Consider the following 8,394-nt stretch of genomic DNA (forward strand, 5'->3'; position numbering starts at 1 on the left):
TAATAAATCTATCATGCACCCATTTGTGATATACGCTGATTTTGAATGTATCCTTAAAAAGATAAATACTGCTTCTCCTAATCCAAAAGAACCATATACAAATAAATATCAAAAACATATTCCTTGTGGTTTCTGTTATTATATCAAATCATCTGTTGGAGAAAAGTATAACAAACTTGAACATTATCGTGGAAAAAATGCTTCACAAGAGTTTGTAAAACGATTAGAAAAGGATTGTATAAGACTCACTAAATTAATGAAAGAAACAAATGAACCGATGAAATTAACCAATGAAGAGAAATTAGAATTTAGAATGAACAATATCTGTCATATTTGTGAGGGGGAAATTAAGGAGTCTAAAGTTAGAGACCATTGTCATCTTACTGGTAAATATAGAGGTCCCGCTCATTCCTGTTGTAATCTTAATTATAAATTACCTTCTTTTATTCCAGTCTTTCTTCACAACAGTGCCAACTATGATACACATCTATTTATAAATGAACTTTCAAAAACACCAGGGAATATTTCTGCCATAACAAACACAAGTCAAAAGTATATTTCATTTTCAAAAATGATATTCACAAAACCTTTAACTCGTATTAGGTTTCTAGATTCTTACAAGTTTATGGGAACACCACTAGCCTACCTCGCATCAAATCTAAGCTCCACGGACTCTTTTCCAAATCTTAATTCATTCTTTCCAAAAGAGGAAATTCTCACTAAAGAGGAAATTCAGATTAAAGAGAGAATTCAAAGTAAAGAGGAAACTCTAATTAATGAAGAAATTCTAACTGAAGATGAAATTCTAATTATAAAGAAAATTCGAACTAAAGAGGAAATTCAGATTAAAGATGAAATTCTGATTAAAGAAGGAATTCTTACGAGAGAGGAAATTCAAACAAGGAATGAAATTCAAAGTAAAGAGAAAATTCTTACAAGTAAGGGAATTTATCCTTATGATTATATGGATTCATTTATGAGATTTAAAGAAACACAACTTCCTTCAAAAGAAAGTTTCTATAATAACCTTTATGAAGAAGAGATAAGTGATAAGGAATATAAACACGCACAAGAAATATGGAAAATATTTAAGATAAAGAACCTTGGAGAATATCATGATTTATATCTAAAAACAGATGTTTTATTGTTAGCTGATGTGTTTGAGGCTTTTAGAACACTCTGTCATAATAAAAATTGTTATGGATTAGACCCTGCCCACTATTTCACAGCTCCTGGTTTAGCTTGGAGTGCAATGTTGAAAATGACAAAACAAGATATAGATTTAATCAGTGATGTTGATATGCTTTTGATGATTGAGAAGTCTAAGAGAGGTGGAATATCACAAGTATGTTCAAAAAGATATGCGAAAGCAAATAATAAATATCTCCCAAATTATGATAGTGAAAAAGATAGTAATTATTTGATGTATTTTGATGCTAATAATTTGTATGGATGGGCAATGTCTCAATCTCTACCTTATGGTAAATTAGAGTGGGTGGAAGAAAAGGATTATGAAAAGGCTTTGATGAATATTGTTATTTCTTCTCAAGAGGAATTGAATGACGAAGAAGAAGGTTATTATTTTGAAGTTGATTTGAGGTACCCGAGTGTTCTTCATAATAAGCATAAAGACCTTCCTTTTGCATGTGCGAAAGAAACCCCAAAGAAAGAATGGTTCAGTGATTATCATAAAAGTTTTAATATTAAAGGCAAATCAACAGAAAAGTTATTAACAACATTCTATGATAAAGAGGGATATGTTTTACATCAGAGAAGCTTAAAACAGTTTTTGAGAGAAGGATTGAGAGTAGCTAAAATTCATAGAGTTTTAAAATTTAAACAAAGTCCTTGGGTGAAAAAGTATATTCAATTCAATACAGATATGAGAGCAAATACAAAAGTAAAATTTGAAGGGGACTTTTATAAATTAATGAATAATGCTGTATTTGGAAAGACTATGGAAAATGTTAGAAACAGGCAAAACATTAGATTCGCAACATCTTGGAAAGAAGCTTCAAGATTGATAAATAAACCAAGTTTTGAGAGAGAAGAGGTTTTTTCAGAGAACTTTTCTGCAATTCATATGAAAAAGGAAAGTATTGTAATGGATAAACCAATTTATATTGGAACAGCAGTTCTTGATTTATCAAAGATATTGATGTATGATTATTTGTATAATGACTTAAAGAAAGAGTATGGTGAAAATGTTTCATTGTTGTATATGGACACTGATAGTTTTATCCTAGATATAAAAACTGATGATGTTTATGAAGATATGAAGAAAAATATTGGAGTATATGATACAAGTAATTTCAGCAAGAAGAGTGAGTTATTTTCCAAAAAGAATGAAAAGGTTATTGGTAAGTTTAAGGATGAGTTGGGTGGAAAAGTAATGAGTGAGTTTATTGGATTGAGAGCAAAGGCATATGCTTATAAGTATGGTGAACAGATTGATAAGAGGTTAAAGGGAATAAAGAAATATGTAATAAAGAAACCAATAACTTTTAGAAATTATTATAATTGTTTGATGAATAAGAAAGAAGAATATAGGAAAATGAATACAATAAGAAGTTATAAACATAACATATATAGTGAAGAAGTAAATAAAAAGGCATTAGGAGCCTTTGATGATAAGAGATTTATTTTAGATAATGGAATAGATTGTGTTCCATATGGATATTGTATGATAGAGTGTATAAAATAGATTATGTTTTAACGATGGGAAGATGGGTTAGGGTTTTTAAGGGCTACCGCCGCGTTTTTTCACAATATATAAATGGTTAAACCAAGTATTAATCAAACTAAAGAGTGGAGAAAATCTCAGTCTTGGTATATAAATGGAAAACATAATGAATGTGAAAAATATCAAATAAGTCTTATTGAAAAAATAACTAAAACAAAGGTAAATAAAACAAATAAGCGAATTAATTTAAAAACTAGTAAGTTAGAGGATGTAAAGAAAAAATGAATATCCTTGAATGGACTGAAAACTTTGATGGTTATCAATTGAACAATGAAAAAACAATTTACTATAATCTCAAAATGATATGTGGCTCAGGAGGTGGCCAGATGAGAGCATTAAGAGAAGTTTATCATTTCGTAATGGCACAAAAGGGGTATCTTAAAAAATATAAAGATTCAAATGTTTTGTTTGTCAATATTTTAGATGGGGATTATTGTGCAAAGAAAATTAAACTATTGAAGGAATTTGAGAATGAACAAATCTTTATAGGTTCAATGAGTGAGCTGTTCAACCCCCAGGTGTTCAATTCAATGAGGTTCAACCTCCAAGTTAAAAGGGGAGACAAATAAATATACCTTGGGATAAAAAGGGGGTTTATTTTTAGGGAAAAAAAAAGGGAATCGCTGAAAATCCCCCATTCATTTACATGGGGAAAAGTGAGCCAGAATCAGTATTCTTACCCTACTTGTGTGTGTGTATGTGTTTGTGCCTGTCTTGAAATAGCAACTGTATAAGTGCTTTTGTTTGTACATTAACTGCATTTCTTATAGTCGGATAACTCTGCTCTTCTGTCTCCCCCCCCCCCCATTATAAATAAATCCCCTGTTCAGTGTTTCAGCTCGTTTCTGTGTTTCTTTATTGGTTTAGCACGGTGCGTGTTGGGAAATTTGGAAGCGGAAAATTGTGCATTTGGACCGATGGACCTCGGTAACCATCCGCTTGGGTTACGCACGGTTCGAGCACACTTTCGGGTCATTCCGCTCGAGCTCCATCGAGGGTGAATTTCCCCGGTAGTTTGGATGATGTGGGTATTTAGGTATATTGAAATTGGCAATCGACCCTATACCACGTGGTCGACCTATTGGCGATCTTCGTTCCAATAAGGGAACCGTCAGCTCTTGAGTTATCCGGGGTGACGACCTATAAATTCTGGGTATTCGGATTCTGCACTGTAAAATGTGGGGACAGGAACACTGCACTGGAAATGATGGAGACTTATTATACACTCCCCCACCTGGAGGGGGCACTCACTACACGGTACACATTCACGTGGAGAATTGGAATCCCACCCAATCCCCAAAACCACAGGCAAAGATAAAAACACCAGCGAACATGAATTGGGGACATGGTGATCCTTTGTCGCAAGTGTGGATGTAATCAGCCAAGCACTGTTGGAGTAGCACACCAAACACACACACACACACACACACACACACATACACACACACACACACACACACACACACACACACACACACACACACACACACACAAACACCGACGTGTGGAATTATCGGAAGGATGGCCAACATATTATTCACATATAGAGGTCTGTAAGAGTGATGGATGCTCCACTCGGAGATGTTCATCACGTTCCAAGTAATTAATATGAGAGTCAGGTAAGTTTCATACGTTTTTATTCAGCAGCAAAAGGCAGTCATCCAATGTAGTGAATTGGCAAAACATCAAACAGAAAAGACATTTGAAATACGATACCAACCATCATGATCAAATACCTCTCTTCACATGCTTAAAGCAGGATTGAAGATCCACCATTCTGTAGTAGATGTAACTTGTGTAATTTCCCAAATGTGTCTGTGTGTAGATTGACCTTTCCGACTTGTGTGGGACCTCGGTTGATTGAGAAGTGCATATCTCCATCACCTGCCCTTCTGTCACCAATCAGGGATCCTCAATGGCGACCTCGACATAAAAATCTGGGAAATCCACTACCTTACATTTACTCCCTCAAGGTGCATTTGTCATGTGTGGGTGATGTAAAAAATTTACTAACAATAAACTGCGTTGGTAACTTTAGTTCTCAAATCCTTTAGTGTATCACCTGTTGAATTATATAATTAACAACAGAAATAACATGTTTTTGTTTGCGGAGAGAGTGAGGACAACAACGTCAAAATGTGTTTATTCCTTCACTAGCGTTTCACACACTTCAATATTTTCTTGTGGAATATATGACCAGGTGGACAATATTTCGTCACTGGTTTTCCATAGGAGCATACGTAGTAGATAGATGGGTTTGTGCTGTCCGGAAGTCGTTTTCCCGGTTTTCCTTCACAATCGCCAACAGCTGGAAATTAATGGAAACAACCGAGATATGAGTTTTTATAAGGTTTCAATAAATTTCTCATCTGGTTGATAAATCATCAAACAATAAACATACATAAAGTAAGTGATGTAATCTTCCATCACTAAAAGGTGAAGTACCCATCCTTGTATCCATCTTGCATTATTCTAAAGAGTTCCTGCTGTCGTCGAACAATTACAATGGTCCCTTTACGAAGCTCATTTCAACTTACTTGGAACGAAACTTCCTGTCCGTTTCATCACAGAAATGCCTCCTTGAAAAGCCTATCTTTCTGTGACGGAGTTGGAAGTCGAGGCAGAACCTGGAGCTTCAATGTCGTGGCTTCAACGGTATGAAAACAGGATCCATTTAACAGCAGGAAGTAAACTCTTGAAGAAGTTCAGTCACTCAAACTCTTGGGTCTCACAATCAGCCATGATCTTTCTTGGGAAAACACCGTCTCAATGTTGGCCTTCCAAGCAATTCGCCGACTGAGCTTCATTTGTCATACAAAGTACTTCTTCAGCACACCTGAGCTCCAATCCACCGACAAGCCCTTCATACATTCTCTGATGGAGTATTGATCTCCCCTCTGGGCTGGGCCCCCTTCCTCACACCTTGCTCAGCTTGTCACTCTTGGAACTCAATCCTTGAAGATCATTGTAATGTTCCATGCTGAAGATAAGTTTATGGGCATATCACTTTCCCATACAGGACATGACACTGGTCCCTTTGTGTTCTACTGCTTCCTTTCTGGACTTCCACCCACTGGTCTTTATGTGCTCTGTACCCCCTCCTTCCACCGTCTCCAGGTTTTTGCAGAAAACACGTGATCCACCATCAAAACTCTCTTCTGGAGAAACTCTCATGATCCACTCACCTACACTTAACCGTTCCTCTTTTTCCCAACTGTGGAACCAACTTTCCCATTCTCTTCAATCTCAATCTTCCCTCTCAGCCGCCGAGCCAGCTGTTCACCGCCATCTCAGATCATGCACCATCCCAAACCATGATGTTTTATTCCCCTGTTAACTCCTCCCAATGGCTTATAAATTGATCTGTTGAGTTTTTGAGCTTTGGCTGATGTTGATCTCTTTGCCGATGTTGACCTCAAGAATTATTGGTGGTTGAATTCAGTGAGCTGATGTGAAAATCCTGTTCAAATTTCAAGTTAATCGGATGAAAATTGACAATTTTAGAAACTTGGCCGATGTTGACCTTTTTTCTGATGTGAACCTCGTGTCGACCATTCATGAGCCGTCGCAGGGAAGGTACCGATAATCCCCGAAAGTTTCAGAATAATTGGCTGAGCGGTTTTGGCTGTGGGTGAATGGACAGACAAATAAATAAAAAACTTACTCAAAGAGTGAGGCTTGATGAAACGGAGCTTCACGCAGTGGAGCGCAGACCTCCGCCAACCTGGACGGTTTAAATTTGTTATCCCACTGATAGGTTGGATCTGAATCTGGATTCTTTAGCAAAATCGGATTGGCTTGTTGTTGTCACCGAACCAACTCACCCACGTAATTTTCTCATAACTTCTTGAGATATCGTGGTTTACATCGTTTTGGACCCATCTATCCATGGAGAAGAATCACTCAAAACAATTCTCGCCTGCAGATCTGGATTCGGAACAGATCTAAAAATTGATTCAGTTCATCCTTGTTTAAAATCCAACCTGTCCACCCAGTTTTATCTGAACCCATCCACAGCTTTTTATGATATCATGCAATATCCTTTTTTGGCCCCTTCTCTCAATGGTGAAGAAACACTTGAAAAATTCTCAGATCCATATCCGGATTCGGATCTTCACCAAAATAAAGCATTGCTGTCCTTGACCTGTTACCAACATAAACAAAAATAAATTCACGATTGATTGAAACCTGTGGCCAAAAATCGTGTGACAAATAGACAGACAGAACATCAGACAAACGCGACAGATCAACATATTTGGCGAATTTTCTTTTTTTAGCAAAAAACAAATTACCTTTCATTAATTATAAAAGATATTTTGTCACATGTTTCATTTCATTTTCCATCTCATTGAAACTCACACGTGGAAATGAAATATGTTTGTGAAATGCAGTTCATGATGTCTTTTGATTTAATGTATCAGTGAAGTGACGGGTATTCACGGCTCGTGAATGATAAAATCCAAACAGCTTACGTGAATCCTGAATCTCTTGCTGAAATGACAAGGAAAAGGGTTGAACATCAAAATATTGTTTGTCATGAGAAAAAACACAATGAGCAGCTCAAATATGTATGGTTCGTGATCTGTACTTGATTCCCACTGATGAAGGGACATTAACTGAAGTTATGATATAATGGATCCTTCCTCCCTAGTCCCCTGATCGTGTTACGATTCGCTATCACCATCAACTCTTCACAACTACAGTACTGCGGCCGGTTTACACATGTTGATCAATAAAAATAATATTCATTCCTATTCAACATCAGAAGATCATACACTTCATACAATCTACATTTTCTTCACCATTGAGATCCATTTTTATGAACAGAATTTTCATTTGGAGTTTCATTTTGAATATCTCACAAAGAACGAATTTCAGAGATTTACTTGGAGACTATTTTCTCCCGAGTGAGACAGTAAAGAATATGTAAACTATTTTTGGCCCTTTGATTCCAAAACTTCCACGATGTTGATCCTTACCTGCTGGGTAAGATGGAAGGTAGCGAAGAGGATGCACACACACACCACGATCAGGGACACAATCTTCATTTTCGGATCAAGGTCGACCTGGAAGTTTGAAATGATTTTTACAAAGATTTCAAAAAGGCTCCTTGATTGCTCGTCCTGAAATGGATGATTCTCCTGCAACAGAACCCACTCTTTATACCCACGGCTTGAAGACAAACACAAATCAGATAACATTTATCACCAAATACAAGTGAAGCTTATTTTGTCGATATGAAAATTTCTTTCTCAACATATTTGTTCTGATGCTTGTTGTTACTGATATGTACAAAGAACATTCAGTGAAGTTGGAGTTTATTTCTTCAATCATCCCAATTTGGGGTTGTCTGACAATCGTTCAACAAATATATTCATCGAATTATCCGACTTAATATGGTATCTTGTTCCATTTTGTTCAGTGTATTCCTCTATCTTTATGTTCAGTTCCAAATCGCTTGATTGTGAATTTTTTGTTGGCAGGACTAGTTTGAAGTTTGGATATTTTCATTATTTAGATTTTACTTCTGGACCAAGCTGAAAATGAATTGCTGTTTGAGAAATCGATTATAAATTGGGGAATTGTTCCTTGATGCTATTTACCGGTTGATAGTATGATAAGAAATTCCTAATACAGCATTCAAATCTTTC

The 8,394-nt window shown here is 36.2% G+C and overlaps 1 long non-coding RNA gene across 1 annotated transcript; it reads right to left on the reverse strand.

The window, feature by feature from the left end:
• Positions 1–4,331: 4,331 nt before the first annotated feature.
• LOC147009806 (uncharacterized) lies at positions 4,332–8,054 on the reverse strand. Its single transcript, XR_015052928.1, has 3 exons — positions 7,723–8,054; positions 7,216–7,234; positions 4,332–5,051 (listed from the first exon to the last, which is right to left on the reverse strand). It is a non-coding gene; the product is annotated as an uncharacterized LOC147009806 (long non-coding RNA).
• Between the last annotated feature and the right edge of the window lie 340 nt (positions 8,055–8,394).

The sequence above is a fragment of the Eptatretus burgeri genome, chromosome 17 (assembly GCF_056783735.1).
Source record: "Eptatretus burgeri isolate ZD-2024b chromosome 17, Ebu_testis_v1, whole genome shotgun sequence".
NCBI classification, from domain to species: Eukaryota; Metazoa; Chordata; class Myxini; order Myxiniformes; family Myxinidae; genus Eptatretus; species Eptatretus burgeri.